Source organism: Dermochelys coriacea, chromosome 2, assembly GCF_009764565.3.
Source record: "Dermochelys coriacea isolate rDerCor1 chromosome 2, rDerCor1.pri.v4, whole genome shotgun sequence".
Taxonomy (NCBI): Eukaryota; Metazoa; Chordata; order Testudines; family Dermochelyidae; genus Dermochelys; species Dermochelys coriacea.
The window spans coordinates 269,531,897-269,551,880 of NC_050069.1; the positions used below are offsets into that span (position 1 = coordinate 269,531,897).

Consider the following 19,984-nt stretch of genomic DNA (forward strand, 5'->3'; position numbering starts at 1 on the left):
TTAGAGGCTGTGCAGCTAAAATGTATGTCTCAAGGCTGCAATCCAGGAGGGCGCTGTTCCTCTTATAAATGAGAGACACACAGGACTGCTGGTAAGAGCCTGATTTTTATTTCCTAGCCCCAATCTAGTACAAAAGAGAATACATGACATGACACATGACAAGCATCAGGATCTGCTGATTTCAGTGGTACTGTTAATCTTCCTATTTTTTTCCTTTTGAAAATCAAACACAAATAAAACAGATCATCCCAAAACCACCACCGCTCATTAATACAGCCAGCTAGTAAATTTACAATCTGGATGGAGATCAGACCAGACAAGCTACATCAGGCTCTACTCTGACACTACTCACTGCCCAGATGGACGGTACTGAGTATGCTTAGCATGGTGTCCTCTGTACAGAATCCAGTCACATGCAACAACTTCATCCCTTTAATGCCAACAACATTAAATGCTTGGAACTTCCTGACCTTTCACTAGCTGGCCAACCATCTAGAATCACTCTCTCAAGCTGCTGTCATCACTTCTCTTATTCTGAAAAAAGAAAAGGAGTACTTTTGGCACCTTAGAAACTAACAAATTTATTTGAGCATAAGCTTTCGTGAGCTACAGCTCACTTCATTATTCTGGTGACAGTTTTATTTCCAGAAGTAGCTGAGGCATATTTACTTCATACTCCTGCAGCTCCAGGCTTTCACAATTTATAGGCACTCCCCGAAGTCGTTCTCTATGAAAAGCTCCTTGTGAGGCCTGTATTTTAATATTTAAGGAATACTCTGGCAATTTCATGATCATTTCCAGAAGCAAAGACAGTGCTTTCCTTCCTGGCCCATAGCAGCTACATTTTGGATGAATTGGAAAGGGCCAATAAGGCATTGTGGAAGCTGAAATGGAGAAGACTGTGGTAATCAGGATTGGAGAATATTGGAGCACAGATGAGAGTTTCAGATGATGGGATAAAACAGAAAGGTTTTAAAACTTTTAAATTTTATGAAAGAAAAAGCAATATTTAGGCATGGTCTAGATGAGTGGAAAAGTGAAATATGAGAAGCCCAAGATCACACAAAAATGTTTCTGCAAGATTTCACAGAGACATTTTTCACCAGTTTTGCACAGCTCTGCCAGACTGTGACGCTTTCTGTCAGATGAGCACCGACCTCCAGATTACATTGGAGAAATCATCTTTTCATTATTATTATTTATAAGGTGGTAGCACCCAGAGGCTGGAGTCCGGATCAGGGCCACACTGTGCATAGAGCTATGCAAACAGAGAGAGAGAGAGTCCATGCCCCAAAGAGCTTGCAATCTAATTGGAAACAAAACATAAGTATAAAAAACAATAGGAGGGAAGACGGAGATATGGGGATGAGGGGAACAATAAGATCACATGGTCATGCACATTACAGTCCCAACTTATTGTAATATATATATTCCCAATATAGTCCCATATATTATAAGATATAGGCTTGGTGCTTCAAAGGGGCTAATTTTCCCTAGACTAAAGGAAATTGATTGTGATGAAAAATTTAGATAGAAAAGTGTGAAGGAAAATTGGGAGTTCTTTAAGAAGAGTTTATTAGTTGGCCAAAAGCCACAATTCTACAATCAAAAAGATGACGACTTTGGCTAAAAGGCCATCCTGGTTCAGGGGTGAATTGAAGGCAGCCAATAAAAAAATATACAGTATAACAAATGGAAAAAAAGGGACTAGATAGCAATCAATGCAAATTAGAAGTTATGAAGTGTAGAAATTGATAAGGGAAGCTAAAAACATTTGGGAAACATCCAGAGCTGGCACGAATCAGGACAAGGAGTTTTTTTAAGTGTATTAAGAACAAGAAATTCTAGCAATAGTATAGGCCATTACTTGATGGAGATGTTAAAATGGCTAATAATGATGCAAAAAAGGCAGAATGTTAATAAATTTTCTGTTCTGTATTTGGAAAGAAGCAGGATGATGTACTCATATCATATGAGGATGATGGAGTACTTTCCAACCATTAGTAACCAAAGAGAATGTAACAATATCTCCTAGGGATAAACATTTTAAATAAGCAGGCCTAAATAATTGCACCCAAGACACCTAGGTCTGGTCGCTGATGGTTAATTTTTAATAAATCTTGAAATACCAGGAAAATTCCAGAAGACTGGAGGAGTGGTAACGTTGTGCCAATATTCAAAGAGGCAAGGGGATGACCCAGGGCACTACAGGCCAGGTGGCCTAATGTGAATCCTGGACAAAATAATGGAAAAGCTGATACAGGAGTCAGTTGATAAAGAATCAAATAGTAGGAATATAATTAATTCCAGTCAAGATGGTTTTATGGAAAATAGGTCTTGTTAAAAAACATGTCGTCATTTTCTGATGAGATTACATGTTTGGTTGACAAAGTTAATTCTACATATAATAGACTTGTAAGAGGGTTGACTTAGTACCACGACATTCTGATTACAAAATTAGCACTGTACGATAGCAATAAAATGCCAATTAAAAGGATTAAGAACTGACAAGCTGACAGAGCTCAAAAAGTAGTTGTCAATGGTGAACCATCATCACTGAAGGGGAGTGTTTCTAGTGGGGTTCTGTAGGGATTGGCACTAGGCCCAGTGCTATTTAACACGCTCATTAGTGATCTGGACATAAATATAAAATCACCGCTGATCAGATCTGTGGGTGACACAATAATTAGCAGAGTGTGGAATAATAATGAGGACAGGGCAGTCATACAGAGCAATCTGGATTGCTAGGTAAAATGGGTCCATTCAAACACAATGCATTTTAATACAGCCACACCCAAAGTTATATATCTAGAAACAAGGAATGCAGACCATCCCTACAGAATAGGGGACTTGTCCCAGAAAGCAATGAATCTGGAAAGGATTTAGAGTCCTAGTGGACAAGTAACTCAATGCGAGCTCCCAGTCCGATGCTGTGGCAAAAAAGGGCTAACGTGATCCTGGGTGTGCAAAGAGGGAAGCAGGGAAGTGATTTTACCTCTGTATTCAGCACTGAGGAGACTACTAGTACTGGGTTACTGCCTCCAGTTCTGGTGTCCACATTTTAAAAAGGATGTTGAAAAATTAGAGAGGGTGCAGAAGACAGACAGGGAAAGGATTCACGAGCTGGGGAAAATGCCTTACGATGGGAGACTTAGAGCTCCATCTGTTCAGCTTATCAAAAAGAAGATTGAGAAGTGACATGATCACAATGTAGAATTACCTTCATTGGGAGAAAATGCCAGGCACCACAGAGCTCTTTCATCTTGCGGAGACAGGCACAACAAGAACCAAGAGCTGGAAGCTGAAGGCAAGTTAGAAATAAGGCACATGTTTCTAACAGTGAGGATGAATAACCACCGGAACAAACTACCAGGAAAAAAAGAGTGGATTCTCCATCTCTTGAACAAGACTGGTTGTGTAACCCACACACCTCCTGGGTGTGGTGTTGTGTCCCCTCTAGTGGCACCTAGACCACTTAGAAAGAGAGAAATTAATGAGTCTGCTCTACAGCCTTAGCTAGCAGCCAGTTGGCTTTCAGCTCATGTGGTAGAGGCTCATGCACTAAGCTCCAGAGATCCCTGGTTCAATCCCGCCCGCCGATGACCTGGGTCTGCCGGCATCACAGTTTCCTTTCTGGAAAATGCTTTAGTCAAACACAAGTGACTGGGTTCAATACAGGGGTAACAGGGTGAAATTGAATGGCCTGTGCTAGACAGATGGTGAGACTAGATGATCTAATGGTCCCTTCTGGCCTTCAGCGCCATGAATCCATTAAACTACTGCACCATGTCATGGTTTTCACCTGCATATGTCTCTCCCACCACACAGGGCACCTCACATACACCCAAACGTCCTGCCCTTTACAGGGCAGCTGAAATATAGAGAGCTCAGAAATCCTGCCTGTCCTAGGACAACTACACAGAGGAGAGAACAGAAGGACTTTATGGGGGTTCATGGGAAGGACAAGGCCCTCTATAATGATTCAAATACATCAAAGAAACAATAAGTGCTGTGAGACTGTGGCTGCCTGGACCCTTTGAGGGAATGGAGGTGAAGCTCCTTCACCTTCTCCGGTGTGGAGTGTGTGTCTGTAGTGTTTCTTCCCCTCCGTTCTCTGCCGGGAGCTATGAAGGGGTGATGGCTCCAGGGGTGGTTTCTCCGAGTCCTTGTGGAAACAGTTTCCCCTCCACGGGGGAAGCGAGGAGGGAGTTTGGGGCAGGACAACTGCATTGACTATGGTCTAGTCTACACTACCATGCGCTGCTGTAGTGCATACGGCAAAGATGCACTGTGCCATAGGAGAGTGCTCGCCTGTTGGCGTAATTTCTCCATCTCAACGAGAGGAGGAAACTATGTCGGCGGAAGAGTGTCTCCCGCCGACATAAAGCGCTGCCCACACCGTGTTAAGTCGATGTAACTTGCGTCGCTTGTGTGTGTGTATGTGGGGGGGCTTTTTCACATCCCCGAGCAACTAGGTTACATTGACTTAAGTGGTAGTGTAGACAAGCCCTATGTCTGCACCCTTTGGTGGGTTCTCTGGTGTTTGGCGAGGGAGTCTTTCCGCCGGAAGTGTTTCCCGCACTCCGTGCAGGCATAGGGTCGCTCGTCCGTGTGGATCCGGAGGGTGGGACACCATCTGCTGCTTCTGCCGGAAGCGTTTCTCGCACTCGGGCAGGCATAGGGCCTCTCGCCCGTGGTGGATTCTCTGGTGTCTCCTCAGCTTCTGCTTCTCCCTGAAGCTGAGTGGGCACTCGGGGCAGCGGAAGGCCTCTCGTCCGTGTGGATTCTCTGGTGCGTGGTCAGCTCCTGCCTGGCCGGAAGCTCTTCCCGCAGAGTGGGCAGTTGTAGGGCCGCTCCCCAGTGTGGATCCGGCGGTGCGGAATCAGCTGCTGCCGCTGGTCTGAAGCGCCTCCCGCAGTCGGCACACTGGTAGGTCCGCTCGCTGGTGTGCCGCTCGCCGGTGCATTAGGAAGTCGTGCCTGTGAGCAAAGACGGCCTTGCACTTGGGGCAGGTGAAGACCCGCCCTTTGGCCTGGCTCCCCTCAGAGTCACCTTCTCCCACGTGGGTTTTTCTGGTGGACCCTGAGCGCCTGCTTCCAGCGGAAGCTCTTGGCACACTGCGTGCAGGGGTAGGGCCGCTCCCCCGTGTGGATCCGGCTGTGCGACACCAGCTGCTGCTTCTTGCCGGAAGCTCTTGCCACAGGTGGTGCAGGGGTACGGCCGCTCCCCTCTGTGCATCTTCTTGTGGGTGCAGAGATTGGCGGTCTGGCTGAACCTCTTCCCACAATGAGTGCAGAGATAGGGCTTCTCCCCGTGTGGATCCTCTGGTGCCTCCTGAGGTCCTGCCGTAGCCGGAAGCACTTCCCACACATTTGGCACTGGTGTGGATCCTTTATCTTGTGGACGCTGCACTTGTGTCTGCTAAGGTCTCTCTCTCCTTGAAGCTGAGTTCACACATGTGACATGCAGCTGGGCTCTGGCTCGTCTTTGGTCTTCCCTGCGTAGGGAGCCTCGGAGGTTCCTGGCCACCCCTTCACAGTCCCTTGGGGTAGCTGGCTCATTCCCCCCTGAGATTCGCTGCAGCCTCAGTGACCTGCGCTGCCTCTGGCAAGTTTCTTCCTGCTCGGGGCTCTGGAAAAACTCTCTCTTCCGACCTACTCGGTAAAGTCCCATGTGGCTCCAAGTTCTCAGGACCTTCCTCCTGCTGCTGCTCCTCCTCAGTTCTGCTCAGGCCTGCACCCTCTGAGAAGAGAATCCAGACATTACTTCCTGTTTTGCTGACAAAACCACTACTCCTAGGCAGTAGGGGAGGGGCTTCTTTGGCAGAATCATCCCATCCGCAATGACAGGGGATATCCCTAAAAATGGGACATTCCTACAAAGGTCAATTGTGAGGCATATGCACAATTAATATTTATGATAAAGGGGGAAAGATCCTTGGGCTAAAATAGGGAGAAGAGGTAAAGAATATTTGGATGTTAGATGCATTTAAGTCAGCAGGGCCTGATGAAGTTCACTCTAGGGCAGAGGTGCCCAAGACTGTGACATGGAGAAAAATTCAGGGGAGCGTGGGACCCAGGCCAGCTCCCATGGCGGGCAGGGAGGAGCACCTACCCAGCCCTGCGCCGCTCCCAGCTCTGCTCGAGCTCCGCCTCCAGCCGCAGCCGCGGCTCCCGGCCCCGCGCCTGGCCGTGCTCTGCACCCAGCCCAGGCCCTGTTCCTGGCCCCAGACCCACCCTCAGCTGTGGCCCCAATCTCAGCCCCCTTACCCTACCACATACCCTACCCTAGGAGCCACAGTCCAACTCCCAGCCCTGGCTCCAGGGGGGTGGACAGGGGCAAAGGGGGGTGCGACCCTGAAAAGTTTGGGGACCACTGCCCTAGGGTACTAAAGGAACCAGTTGAAGCACTCTCTGAACCATTAGGGATTATCTTGAGAACTCATGGAGGACGGGTGAAGACCAGTGGACTGGAGAAAGGTGAACATAGTACCTATTTTAAAAAGTGGGGAAAAGAGGGCCTGAGGAACTATGGACTAGTCAGCCTAACTTGATATCCAGAAAGGTAGAAGAACAAATTATTAAACAATCAATTTGTTCAAACCTAGAGGATAATAATGTAAGTAACAGCCAATATGGATTTGTCAAGAACAAATCATGTCAAACCAATCTAAATTTCCTTCTTTGGCAGGGTAGTTGGGCTAGTGGATAGGAGGGAAGTGGTAGATGTGATATGCCTTGACGTTAGTGAGGCTTCTGACACAGTCCAATAAGACATTCTCATATGCAAACTAGAGAAACGTTGTATAGATGAAATTACTATAAGGTGGGTGCACAACTGGTTGCTAAACTGAACTCAAAAGAGTAGTTATCAATGATTCACTGTCATAAGAACGGCCATACTGGGTCAGACCAACGGTCCATCCAGCCCAGTATCCTGTCTATCGACAGTGGCCAATGCCAGGTGCTCCAGAGGGAGTGAACCTAAGAGGTAAAGATCAAGTGATCTCTCTCCTGCCATCCATCTCCACCCTCTGACAAACAGAGGCTAGGGACACCATTCCTTATCCATCCTGGCTAATAGCCATTAATAGACTTAACCTCCATGAATTTATCCAGTTATCTTTTAAGCCTGTTATAGTCTTGCCTGAGGAGGTTGTGAAGGCTTGGGACTTCCATAGGTTGACTGTGCACTGAGTGAAGAAGAACTTCCTTTTATTTGTTTTAAACCTGCTACCCATTAATTTCATTTGGTGGCCCCTATTTCTTATATTATGGGAACAAGTCAATAACTTTTCCTTATTCACTTTCTCCACACCACTCATGATTTTATATACCTCTATCATAAGTGGGAGGATCCACAAGGGGCTGTTCTTGGTCTGTACTATTCAATAATTGGATTAAATGACTTGGATAATGGAGTAGTGAATATGCTTCTAAAATTTAGAGATGAAATCAGGCTGTGAGGGGTTGCAAGCACTTTGGAGGACAGGATTAGAATTCAAAATGATCTTGATAAATTGAAGAACTGATCTGAAAGCAGTGAGATGGCATTCAGTGAAGAGAAGTGCAAAGGACTACACTGAGGAAGGAAAAATCAAATTCACAAATACAAAATGCAAATAATTGGCTAAGTAGCTCTACTCCAGAACAGGGTCTTGCAGTTATAGTGGATCACAAATTGAATACGATTCAACAATATGACACTGTTGCAAAAAAATGCTAATATCATTACGGGGTGTATTAACAAGAGTGTCGTATGTAAGACATGGGAGGTAATTGTTCCATTCTACTCAGGACGCTTGAGGTCTCAGCTGGAGCACTGTGTCTAGTCCTGGATGCCACACTTAAGGACAAATTGGAGAGAGTCCAGAGCAGAGCAACCAAAAATGATCAAAGATTTAGAAAACCTACCTATCAGGAAAGGTGAAAGAACTGGGCATGTTTAATCAGAGAAGAGAAGTCTGGGAGGCAGGGAGGTGCGGGAAACTGATAACAGTCTTCAATATGTTAAGAGTTGTCAGAAAGAGGATGAGGACCAATCGTTCTCCATATACCCAGAGGGTAGAACAAGAAGTAATTAGCTTAGTTTGCAGCAAGGGAGATTAGGTTGGCTGTGAGGGAAATGTTTCTAATTCTTAGGACAGTTAAGCACTAGAACACCTTACCAAGGGAGGCTGTGGAATCTCTGTCACTGAAGGTTTTTAAAAACAGGTTGGACAAACACCTATCAGGGATGGTCTAGGTTTACGTGGGTCCTAGCCTTAGCACAGGGGGATGGACTACATACCTCCCGAGGTCCCTTCCAGCCCTACATTGCTATGATCCTAAGGCACTTACTGCTTGGGTTGGAGCCCTGCCCCAGGGTAATGCTTTGAGAGAGCGTATGGGAAAGACTGGAGGGTTCTGGAGAGCCTAGGAGTCAAGACAACAGGTGAAATCAGTGGAGTTGCACCAGCAGTGACTTGGTTTATCCTTGGGACAGAACATAAAAGGCTGCATTTAGGGCCTCTGAAAGGCATGCAGGAGGTGACAATGCCAGTGATCAGGGAGGTCTGTGTGTGGCGTTGGGGCGGGGAAGGTCTGACACTGCACTGGGAAGTAGGATTGGTTGGGATTCTGACCTGGAGCAAGATTCTGCCCAAAAACCCCTGTTAATCCTGGGAGTGTACTGCCTGCTCCCAGCTCCCCAGCTTGATCCTGGGCCCAAGCGCCAGCTGGTTGAAGGGGGTGAGCTGGCATGCATGTGTGTGGGTTTGACACTTGCCAGAACAGCCCTCTTACAAAAACAATGCGGGGAGAGACCGGGGCAGCAGCCTGTGACAGGGGCACTGTCCCCAGCTCTGGGGTCTATAGTCAGAGAAGGTCTGACACAGTTTAGGGTTATAACTGCTCACCATGCGAGGTGCATTCCAGCCTCCCTCTTCCTCCTGCTGATCCATGACCACGCTCTTCCCCTCGTTCGATCCGGGATAAAAACGTCAGGCGGGTGCCCGCATAGCTGTTTGTGGGGACGTAAATCAGAGGATGTTATGGTTTGGATTTCTACCATAGGATGCTTGTTACAAAGCCGTGTGAATGGGTTGACACCATTTCCCTTCCCTTTGCTATAGGCACCATTTATTATGAATGGATTTAAAGCACAAATATCAAGGTATTCCCCCTTCCAGCATCCAGCTGCTCCTTTAGAAATGGATGCACCCTTTACAGTAAGATCCCCAATTACATCCCTCTCCTGCCCTTAAATCACTTTTAAAAAAATTCAAACTTTCTGTTTACAACCCAGACCCCCACTGCATGTTTGAGGCCAGTCCTCTGAATGACAGCTTGCAAGAAGCTGTGGCTGCAGCTGGCTTGGTGTATGTAGCTTGAAACCATACAGCTTTGTTTTCCTTTGTATGGCACCTTTACGTTTCTAAGACTTCTGCCTCCCTGCAGGGGAGGCAGCCATTTTGCTATCAGAGTTGCTGCAGCTGTTTACAGAAGAGACTATATGCACACACTTTGCTCTTTCATGGAGACTTTCCTTTTGTTCTTTCTTGTTGCTGTTTTCCTTTAATCTAAAATACACGTCATTTTAGATTAAACAAGACGGGCTTTTTGTGTGGACACATGACAGCTGGAAATAGAAAACAGGAACAAAGCTGTGCAGTTTTTTTTAAACGCTCCTTAGGATTTTACTGTAACAGGCCCGGCGATTTAGGAAATGCATGACTGGAGGTGAGCTCCACCCTTAAAACACATAGATGATTTGCAAAGCCAGAGAGTATAAGAAGGAAAATGGACTTTTACCCAGGGAAATCAGATTGTCATAATGTTCCTTCATCACATCCCGATACACCTCCTTCTGCACTCTGCCAGCATCTCCCACTCCTCCCGGGTGAAATAGATGGCAATATCCTCAATGTCACCAGGACCTGGAATTGCAAGCGTTACTCAGCACCTTCTCTGCAGCCACCTCCTGACACTTGCACCCCAAAATCAGTGGCCACTTATATTGTTTTGGGCCTAAATTATTTGATCAAAATAATACACTGAGTCCAGTATCAGAGTGGAAACAGAAGGTAGGTATCCTGGCTGCCAGTCCACTGCTCATAACCACTACACTACAGTAGGTTGTTATTTTGAGAGCTTCCTTCAGAGCAATCTTGAATTTGTTTGCTTTGTGTAATGCAGGTTATTTGCTAGATGTAATAAATAATCCTATGACGTTTTGCATTGTGGCAGGCTTGTCACGTTTCTTTAGGTGTGGGCTTTGAACTATATTGCTTTTACAATATGCTCACTGCTCCTCTTCTTCCAAGTGAGACAGGAGCCCTATTATGCAAGGCACTATCCAGACACAGAGACAGTCCCTGCACCAAGACAGGTAAAGGGAAATGTTCCAGTATTTGTAACAGAGAGCGGTGTAGAAGGGAGAGCACTGGGTAGATTAAGACCAGTGTTGAGATTCCTCAAAGGAAAAGGGGCTGCACAAGCTGATGTTAATTGAAATGGTTTCATGACATTAGTTGGTTAGACATTATTGGTTTGAATTGATACCTAAACTTTGCGGCACTGTGATACAGCATGAGAACCGCCCCGTGAAACTGACAAGCTCAAACGCCCGCTGGAGGGTGGTGTGTAGGGTGACCAGATGGCAACTGTGAAAAAACGGGACAGGGGTAATAGGCGCCTAAATAAGAAAAAGTCCCCAAAAATGGGACTATCCCTATAAAACGGGACATCTGGTCACCCTAGTGGTGTGGGACCATTCTGGTGACAGTCTCCCCCTCTCTTGATGTCCGAGTGGGGAGCAGTCTTGGGTCCTGACACCCAACCAAACAAAAGTTGGAAGATAACTTGTATGTGCAAGCGAAAGGGCCCATTTTACTCCCACTGTTGTCAATGGAGAGTTTTGTTGTTCAGGTAGGAGCCCAGATTTGGATGAAATAAACAAAGAACATTATTTATACCCACCCCCACCTCCACCAACATCATCAGAGCAAGGCGCTTTGCAGTGTGATCATTCAGCACTTCAGTCCTTCTCCTTAGCATGCTAGCCCATGGGAAAGTGGCTGATGGGGGCCTGCCAGGTCTGGCTGCCCCTCTCAGAGGGGTCCACTGTCACTTCCAGCAGGATGCTCCGACCACAGACAGCTCTTGCATGAGAATCAGTCAGGCGGCTGCCTAAGGAAAATGGGATCTGCCCCTTGACAAATGGAAGCAGGGCTAGAGGGCCACAGTCAGACCTGCCTGGTGCAGGGCCACGACAGCCGAAGTGGCGACTGTTCGCACCGGCCCGGAATTGGCCTGGTGCCTCCCCGCTGCAGCGCATCTGACTGCCCGTCTCCTACCTGCAGCGTGGCCCGGCTGGCATCGCCTCTTCTGCGGTCTCCTCCCGCATGTCGAGCCGAGCCGAGCCGAGGCCGAATGCAACAGCTGGAAAATTCCCCATGCAGCGGGGGCCCTGGCGTGGGCTCGCTGCTGCGAGCAGGTCTCCGGCACGCCCCAGCCCCAGCCCGCCGCCGTAACCGGAGACGGGAAGTCGAGCGAGCCAGAGAGGGAGTTCGCACCCAGAAATCCCGGGCCAGAGCTGGGCTCTGCAGGGACCGGAAAAAGCCCTTTCTAGAACCGTGCCGCGGCCGTGGCAGGGGGCTTGGCCCAAGGACAGTGGTTCTCAGCCGGGGGGCGCAGAGATCTACGGGGGGGAACATCAGCTCCTCTAGAGATTTGCCTTGTTTTCCTAACAGCAGGGTACATAAAAAGCGCTAGCGAAGTCAGTCCAAACTAAAATGTCATAGAGACATGGCTTGTTTATACTGCTCTGTATGCTAACGCTGAAATGTAAGTACGGTATTATATTGCCACTGATTTATTTTATAATTGTACTGGTAAAAATGAGAAAGTCATGCAATGTTTCAGTAGAGTGTGGCTGTGGACACTCCTATTTTTAGGTCTGATTTTGTAAGCAAGTCGTTTTAAGTGAGGTGAAACTTGGGGGTACGCAAGAAAATCAGACTCCGAAAGGGTTCAATCACTCTGGAAAGGTTGGGAGCCATGGTCTAGGAAACAGGCCTTGCCGGCTGCAGAGCGATGGGGGCGAGGAGTCTGAGAGCTGGGAGGGGAGCAGGTTCAAAGATCACACCTGACTGCGCGTGCAGGGTGTGCCGAGGTACTGGAGAACTCAGAGCGGGGGCCAAGCTGGAATTACTCGCTTATGCAATTAGAGAGAGAAGGTGGGGGACGTGGCAAATGTCTTTACGGGACCATCTTCTGTGAGAGAGAGATGAAGCTCTGGCCACACAGAGCTCTTCACACATGTGTGTGTAAGCCCCTCATGCAAGAAGGAGAGGGGGGAGAGGGAATGTATGTGGCAATCGTAAACCGTCTCTCTGCATCATCCCCTGCAACATAGCTTTGGACAGGCACTGTGGCATACCACCGCTACATGGGGCAATGGGCATGGTCCCTGGAGCTTTGGGAGAAGACCGTGCCCCAACCTCTCCCCCATCCCCTAAGAGTTGTGACTCCTGTCCCTAAGGCCAGCCTGGAGCCCTGGGCACAGCCGGGCCCTTAATGTTGCATTGAATTTGAACTATCCATCTGCTTCATTAACGCAAAGGCCTGCATTTCTTGTTGGCTGAGCTTGTGAAGGGTCATCTCAACACCATTTCTCCAATCTGTCTGTCTGTCTGTCTGGAAGGCACACGACACGATAACTTTGGAACACCACATCCTGTCATTTCCAAAATCGCAGGGACTTTCCTAGGCATCAGAAGCCTGGACCCTATTGATTTTGGGCGAAGAAATCAGAAACTAAAAAAGGGGAAAGTGAGGAACACATGAAGCCCTTGCCAGCTCTTTAGCAGGGCCACAGCACCTAGAGATCAAACAGCTGGTTGATGGCCCATTAACACCTGTCAGCATAACAAAACCTGCTTATCTCTGCTCATACGATGATGAAGTGAGCTGTAGCTCATGAAAGCTTATGCTAATTATTTTTTTCAGGAGTAGCAGCCGTGTTAGTCTGTATTCGCAAAAAGAAAAGGAGTACTTGTGGCACCTTAGAGACTAACAAATTTATTAGAGCATAAGCTCTCGTGAGCTGAGTGAGCTTTAGCTCACGAAAGCTTATGCTCTAATAATTTGTAGTCTCTAAGGTGCCACAAGTACTCCTTTTCTAATGAATTTGTTAGTCTCTAAGGTGCCACAAGTCCTCCTTTCTTTTTGCAAATTCAGACTAACACGGCTGCTACTCTGGAACCCCCTAATAGAGTTTGACAGACTTAACTCACAGATAGAAAGAAGAAGGTAGCGTGTGGAAGAGAAATAGCAGGGCATGGGGGAAGGGGGAAATGCAGATGGACCTTGGCATGGAGGTGGGGGAGGTAGGAAAGGGGCACAGAGATGCCCTGGTGGCAGAGGAGGTTGAAGGACCCTGGTTCTGAGGCAGTGGGGAAGGGGGCACAGAGGGAGACAGAGCTCCTGGCACAGGGTAGGTAAATGGGGGATGCTGCTATGGAGGAGAGGGGATACACGGAACCCCTGGAAGGAGGGAGGGCTGTAATTATTGAGCCTGCAAATTTCCCCTAATTGTGAGTTCAACCGTGGGAAAGTGGGAGAACATTTTATGGAATGTTTCAATCCCCTTGAACCAAAAAATGTTGATGGGGAAATGTGCAGAAAGGACAGGGCTGAATTTGCCCAATGAAAAGGCCTCCTGCAGTAACTCAAGGGCTGTGTTACGATCATGCCTGGTAAACAAGAACTGGAAATCAGGGAACCAAACATTGGTGTGTGTCGGAAAGTAGGTCCTGATTGGTTGGACAAAATAATGAGGGGACGGGCTATTCCACCCATCACTGCCCTGTGGAGTCTTCACAAGACAAAGACTCTGTGGGAACATTAATGGAGGCGAAGTGAAGGGACACGACTGGCTGAAAGGAGTGAGCGTCGCCATCATGGCCGTCCTCTAGTGCCCCGGGATTTACCGTATCATCGTTGGGCCTTTGTCATCCTGCTGCTGAGAGATGTCCTGACCAGACCGGGGCAGAGAGGGGGGACCCAGATGACACCAGCAGCTCCAGCTCCATCCCTGCACCATCTGGGATGTGGAGACTTTGTCACCAACCTATGCCCCCTTGAGTGCTCTTTTCCTTCCCCAACTTATTTCTTCTCTTTCCTGGCCCGCTCCTTTTTAACTCCTGTCTAATACGAATCTGGCTTAGCTGCTCAGTAATGTATATTTTGAAACACTGAGGTGAGTCTGTGACCAGAGAAATGGATAAAAATAGTGACCTAAATCTAAAAGCTCGATGCTGGTATGAGTTTCATTAATGCAAGGCCCTGCATTATCTGTTGGCTGGTGGAAAGGCTTTTCAATGGGGTGTTTGCCCTGGTGCTAAGCACGTGGAAGTCTCTATGTACCAAACCCCGAACCTTGCTGACAAAGTGTTTCATGTTGGGCAGTGAGTGACAGGGTTATATTAATCCCTTCCACTCTTTCCACTGAAATTAATACAAGTAGGGACACTGGGGAGACCTGGTATAGGGAAAGGGGGACAGAGCCCCTGGCAGGGGGGAGAAAGGGAGACCCTAGAAGAAGCAGCGAGGGGGCCCACAGAACTTCAGGCAGAGGGGAGATTGCAGGGAGTTCCTGAAACTGGGTATATGGGGCAGACAGGGAGCTTGTGGGGCAAATGGAGGGATGCAGGGAGCCTGCAATGAGCTCAGCCTACTGAAGCTACAAACCGTGTGCGACCCACTGTAAGAACTGTATTCACGTGAGACATGAATGGAACTTCCTGATGCAGAAAACACATTTTGGCTTCAACTTCCACAAGTGCCCATCAATTTTGGGCGCGCTCAGGTTTTGGGTGCCCAGCCTGGGACATGCAAACCTGACAGTCAGAGGTGCTGCACGCTCACGACTCCACTGAAACCAGCTGGAGCTGGGGCTGCTCTGCATGTCTGCCAGTCCGGCCCTGAATTATCTCCTGTGCAGCTGGTGGGTTTCCAGTGCCTGTGCAATGGCTTCTCCACCTGCATCCGACCCCGAGCACGTGGTAGGTGGGTGGCTTAACTTGCACAGTAATAGATCCATGGAGTTTTTAAAGCCAGAAGGGCCCATTAAGCTAGTCTACGCTGAACCTCCTGCATAACCACACCTAATAGACTGTTCACCTGCGAGTGAGTTCCGGGCGGGCACCGGAAGCTCCATGTTCAGGGTTCGTTGCAGGAGCTGAACTGGAATCACGCCCTTGCTGTGGCAGGAGGCAGCAGGACCAGGCTGTCTGTGTGAAGGGCCTCCCAGCACTCTAGCTTCACCGCAGAGCTGCCTATATGGGTCGCTCACCCTGCTGGGTGCTCAGTGTCCGCTGGGCTGGCTAGCAGAACCCCGCCCAAACTTCCAGTTGGTCAAAACAGTCAAACCCAAAACATTTCAGGTCTCACAATTGGCAAATTCAGCCACAAAATCTTCCTGTCACTGGACACGGGAGCAAGGGAGGGACACTGAGCTACAGTCTGGATTATGGGACAGAACAGGGGAAAGCCAGGCCGTAACAGCAAAGGAGGAGGACAGGATGTGGTGGGAAGGGTGCCGCTGGGGGAATGCAAGGCCCTGTCGCTCAAGAGGCAAGCGAGGGGGAGCAGGCCACATGCTGGGAGAAGCTGCAGATGTAACCAGTTGCAGTCCCCTCTGCATGCTGACACCACAGGAAGGGTTGAGGTGCAGGACTGGTACTTGTGAGAGCTGGGTTCAGTTCCAGTTCTGCCACTGTCTCCCAGGGACCTTGGGCAAGTCAGTTGGTCTCTGTGTCTCAGGTAACCATCTGTAAAATAAGAATCCTTCACTCTGTCTACCTTGTCTGTGTACATTGTGAGTAATTGAGCAAAGACTGTCTCTCATTTCTATGTGTGCAGCATTAGCATGATGGGGCTCCGATCTCAGCAGGGGGGCCCTCTAGGCATACTCTAATCTGGGGGGGCCAAACCAACACATACGGCTCTTTTACAGTTAAATGTAGCTCATGGAGCACCCCATCCGCCCCCCCCATTTTCCACCTACCAGACAGCCGGGGGTTCTGTTCTGCGGCATGGCCAGACGCTCCGAGCCCTGGCAGGTTGCCCGTCTCTCAAACATTGAAGATTATAGTCTGAAGCTCAGAGGGTCAGTAAGTTTGGGCACCCCTGCTCTAATCTAAATAGTAATAACATCAGCAGTGATTGAACTCAGAGCTTCCAGCACCAAAAACTCAGGCATCTCCCACTTGACAACTACTGTGGGGTGTTTTTAGCTCATGGGGGTTGTGCAGCTACTGGGACCCAGAAGCAGGGCCAGCTCTACAGTTTTTGCTGCCCCAAGCACTGAAAAAAACTTGGAACACTGGTGCCTGGAGCCGGCCCTGACCAGAAGCTAGAGAGAGACAAGAATTCACAGACCGCAGGCTAGTATGTTACATAGACATGTTGATAGCTCCTTCTTACAGAAGTGTTTAGATACCACATGGCAATATGCTATTAGGTAGCTGGTCAGCCAGGAATACTGGTGAATGATGGGTGGATCTTTTCAAGATTTTAAGAGTGATGTAACTCCATCGACCTTTATGGAGGGTTGTCTGGCTTGGTATCTCTTTAAAGAGTGCGGTGAATCAGATGTTGGGACAGTTTAACATGCAATTCAGCCTGCTTTTAATGACAGACTGAAACACAAAGAGTCACGAGGCATCTGACCACTGCGTTATACCCAAGAATTTATTTTATCTTGCTGTTACTATAAATATAACCTAGGTCTGATGTTCCCATGAGGTTCTATACACATGCTGCTAACCTCTATTGAAGTTTCATTATGTTTTGAGAATAAGGAAACATTCCATGTTGAGCAGCCACCTCTGTCATTTCAAAAGGACGATGGGCTCTAGGTGTGAGCTGTCCAAGGAATTGTCCCTATATCTTCCACGTATCCAAAGTCTCCTTTGGTACTACAGGGCACTAGGCTATTGTAATAACATTGTGACCGGGTGGCTGGGATGAACTACATGGAGAATGCCCACTCAGGGCAGACTGCAAGAAAACAAGGCAGACAATCCCCCCAAACTGGTGGTTTTCTCTATAATTAGATTCACCGAACCAGTAATAAGAGCTGCAGCACCACATTGGTTAACCAGAAGCCAGACCTTTTAGGTATTCCAGCCCTTGGCTCCCATCCTGACAAACAGGTCGAATCTAGTGAGGGGTTACACCAGATGTATAACACAAAGGATCACTTACACCCAGGTCAATGTGTCTATCAGCTCTTACCCGAATATCATGCTGTCAGCCAATCCTTCATAAACTAACAAAAGACTTATTAATAAAAGGGCTCTTGACTGGTAACGAATCACATACATACAAAAGGATTTGCATGTTCATAGATCAGGATCACAGCAGAGGTGGAACAGGACCCTGGCTTGCAAAAGTCTCTCTCTGGTAACTGCCAAAAGATTGGAAGGTCCTCAGTCCACAGTCACAAATGCTCCTTTAGAGAATGGGAGCAGGAAGAGGCAAAATGGAGATGTCTCCAGTGTCTTTTATATCTCTGCCACGTGCATGGAAATTACTGTCCCAACAAAGCCCACAGCTAGGTGCATGGAAAGTTACTGGCCCCAAGATGACAGGTTTCAGAGTAGCAGCCGTGTTAGTCTGTATTCGCAAAAGGAAAAGGAGTACTTGTGGCACCTAGAGACTAACAAATTTATTAGAGCATAATCTTTCGTGAGCTACAGCTCACTTCATCGGATGCATTTGGTGGAAAAAACAGAGAAGAGATTTATCTATACACACACACACAGAGAACATGAAACAATGGGTTTATCATACACACTGTAGGAGAGTGATCACTTAAGATAAGCCATCACCAGCAGCAGGGGGGGGAAAGGAGGAAAACTCTTCATGGTGACAAGCAAGGAGGGCTAATTCCAGCAGTTAACAAGAATATCAGAGGAACAGTGGGGGGGGGGGGGGGCCGGGAGAAATACCATGGGGAAATAGTTTTACTTTGTGTAATGACTCATCCTTCCCAGTCTCTATTCAAGCCTAAGTTAATTGTATCCAGTTTGCAAATTAATTCCAATTCAGCAGTCTCTCGTTGGAGTCTGTTTTTGAAGCTTTTTTGTTGAAGTATAGCCACTCTTAGGTCTGTGATCGAGTGACCAGAGAGATTGAAGTGTTCTCCAACTGGTTTTTGAATGTTATACTTCTTGACGTCTGATTTGTGTCCATTCATTCTTTTACGTAGAGACTGTCCAGTTTGGCCAATGTACATGGCAGAGGGGCATTGCTGGCACATGATGGCATAGATCACATTGGTCGATGCGCAGGGTGAACGAGCCTCTGATAGTGTGGCTGATGTGATTAGGCCCTATGATGGTGTCCCTGAATAGATATGGGGACAGAGTTGGCAACGGGCTTTGTTGCACATGATAGTTCCTGGGTAGTGGTTCTGTTGTGTGGTGTGTGGTTGCTGGTGAGTATTTGCTTCAGATTGGGGGGCTGTCTGTAAGCAAGGGACTGGTCTGTCTCCCAAGATCTGTGAGAGTGATGGGTCGTCTCAGATGGGTTGTAGATCCTTGATGATGCGTTGGAGAGGGTTTTAGTTGGGGGCTGAAGGTGATGGCTAGTGGCGTTCTGTTGTTTTCTTTGTTGGGCCTGTCCTGTAGTAGGTGACTTCTGGGTACTCTTCTGGCTCTGTCAATCTGTTTCTCATTTCAGCAGGTGGGTATTGTAGTTGTAGGAATGCATGATAGAGATCTTGTAGGTGTTTGTCCTCTGTCTGAGGGGTTGGAGCAAATGCGGTTATATCGTAGCGCTTGGCTGTAGACAATGGATCGAGTGGTATGATCTGGATGAAAGCTTTCAATGGCATTGAAAACTCGTGGCGAACGGGGGAAGTCCCGGATGACTGGAAAAAGGCTAATGTAGTGCCCATCTTTAAAAAAGGGAAGAAGGAGGATCCTGGGAACTACAGGCCGGTCAGCCTCACCTCAGTCCCTGGAAAATCATGGAGCAGGTCCTCAAAGAATCAATCCTGAAGCACTTAGAGGAGAGGAAAGTGATCAGGAACAGTCAGCATGGATTCACAAAGGGAAGGTCATGCCTGACTAATCTAATCGCCTTTTATGATGAGATTACTGGTTCTGTGGATGAAGGGAAAGCAGTGGATGTATTGTTTCTTGACTTTAGCAAAGCTTTTGACACGGTCTCCCACAGCATTCTTGTCAGCAAGTTAAGGAAGTATGGGCTGGATGAATGCACTATAAGGTGGGTAGAAAGCTGGCTAGATTGTCGGGCTCAACGGGTAGTGATCAATGGCTCCATGTCTAGTTGGCAGCCGGTGTCAAGTGGAGTGCCCCAGGGGTCGGTCCTGGGGCCCGTTTTGTTCAATATCTTCATAAATGATCTGGAGGATGGTGTGGATTGCACTCTCAGCAAATTTGCGGATGATACTAAACTGGGAGGAGTGGTAGATACGCTGAGGGGAGGGATAGGATACAGAAGGACCTAGACAAATTGGAGGATTGGGCCAAAAGAAATCTAATGAGGTTCAATAAGGATAAGTGCAGGGTCCTGCACTTAGGATGGAAGAATCCAATGCACCGCTACAGACTAGGGACCGAATGGCTCGGCAGCAGTTCTGCGGAAAAGGACCTAGGGGTGACAGTGGACGAGAAGCTGGATATGAGTCAGCAGTGTGCCCTTGTTGCCAAGAAGGCCAATGGCATTTTGGGATGTATAAGTAGGGGCATAGCGAGCAGATCGAGGGACGTGATCGTTCCCCTCTATTCGACACTGGTGAGGCCTCATCTGGAGTCCTGTGTCCAGTTTTGGGCCCCACACTACAAGAAGGATGTGGATAAATTGGAAAGAGTACAGCGAAGGGCAACAAAAATGATTAGGGGTCTAGAGCACATGACTTATGAGGAGAGGCTGAGGGAGCTGGGATTGTTTAGTCTGCAGAAGAGAAG

The 19,984-nt window shown here is 48.0% G+C and overlaps 1 long non-coding RNA gene across 1 annotated transcript; it reads right to left on the reverse strand.

The window, feature by feature from the left end:
* Window positions 1-543: 543 nt before the first annotated feature.
* Window positions 544-9,001, reverse strand: LOC119850792. The gene is made up of 3 exons (XR_006278501.1): window positions 8,897-9,001; window positions 8,340-8,414; window positions 544-5,742 (listed from the first exon to the last, which is right to left on the reverse strand). It is a non-coding gene; the product is annotated as an uncharacterized LOC119850792 (long non-coding RNA).
* Window positions 9,002-19,984: the final 10,983 nt, after the last annotated feature.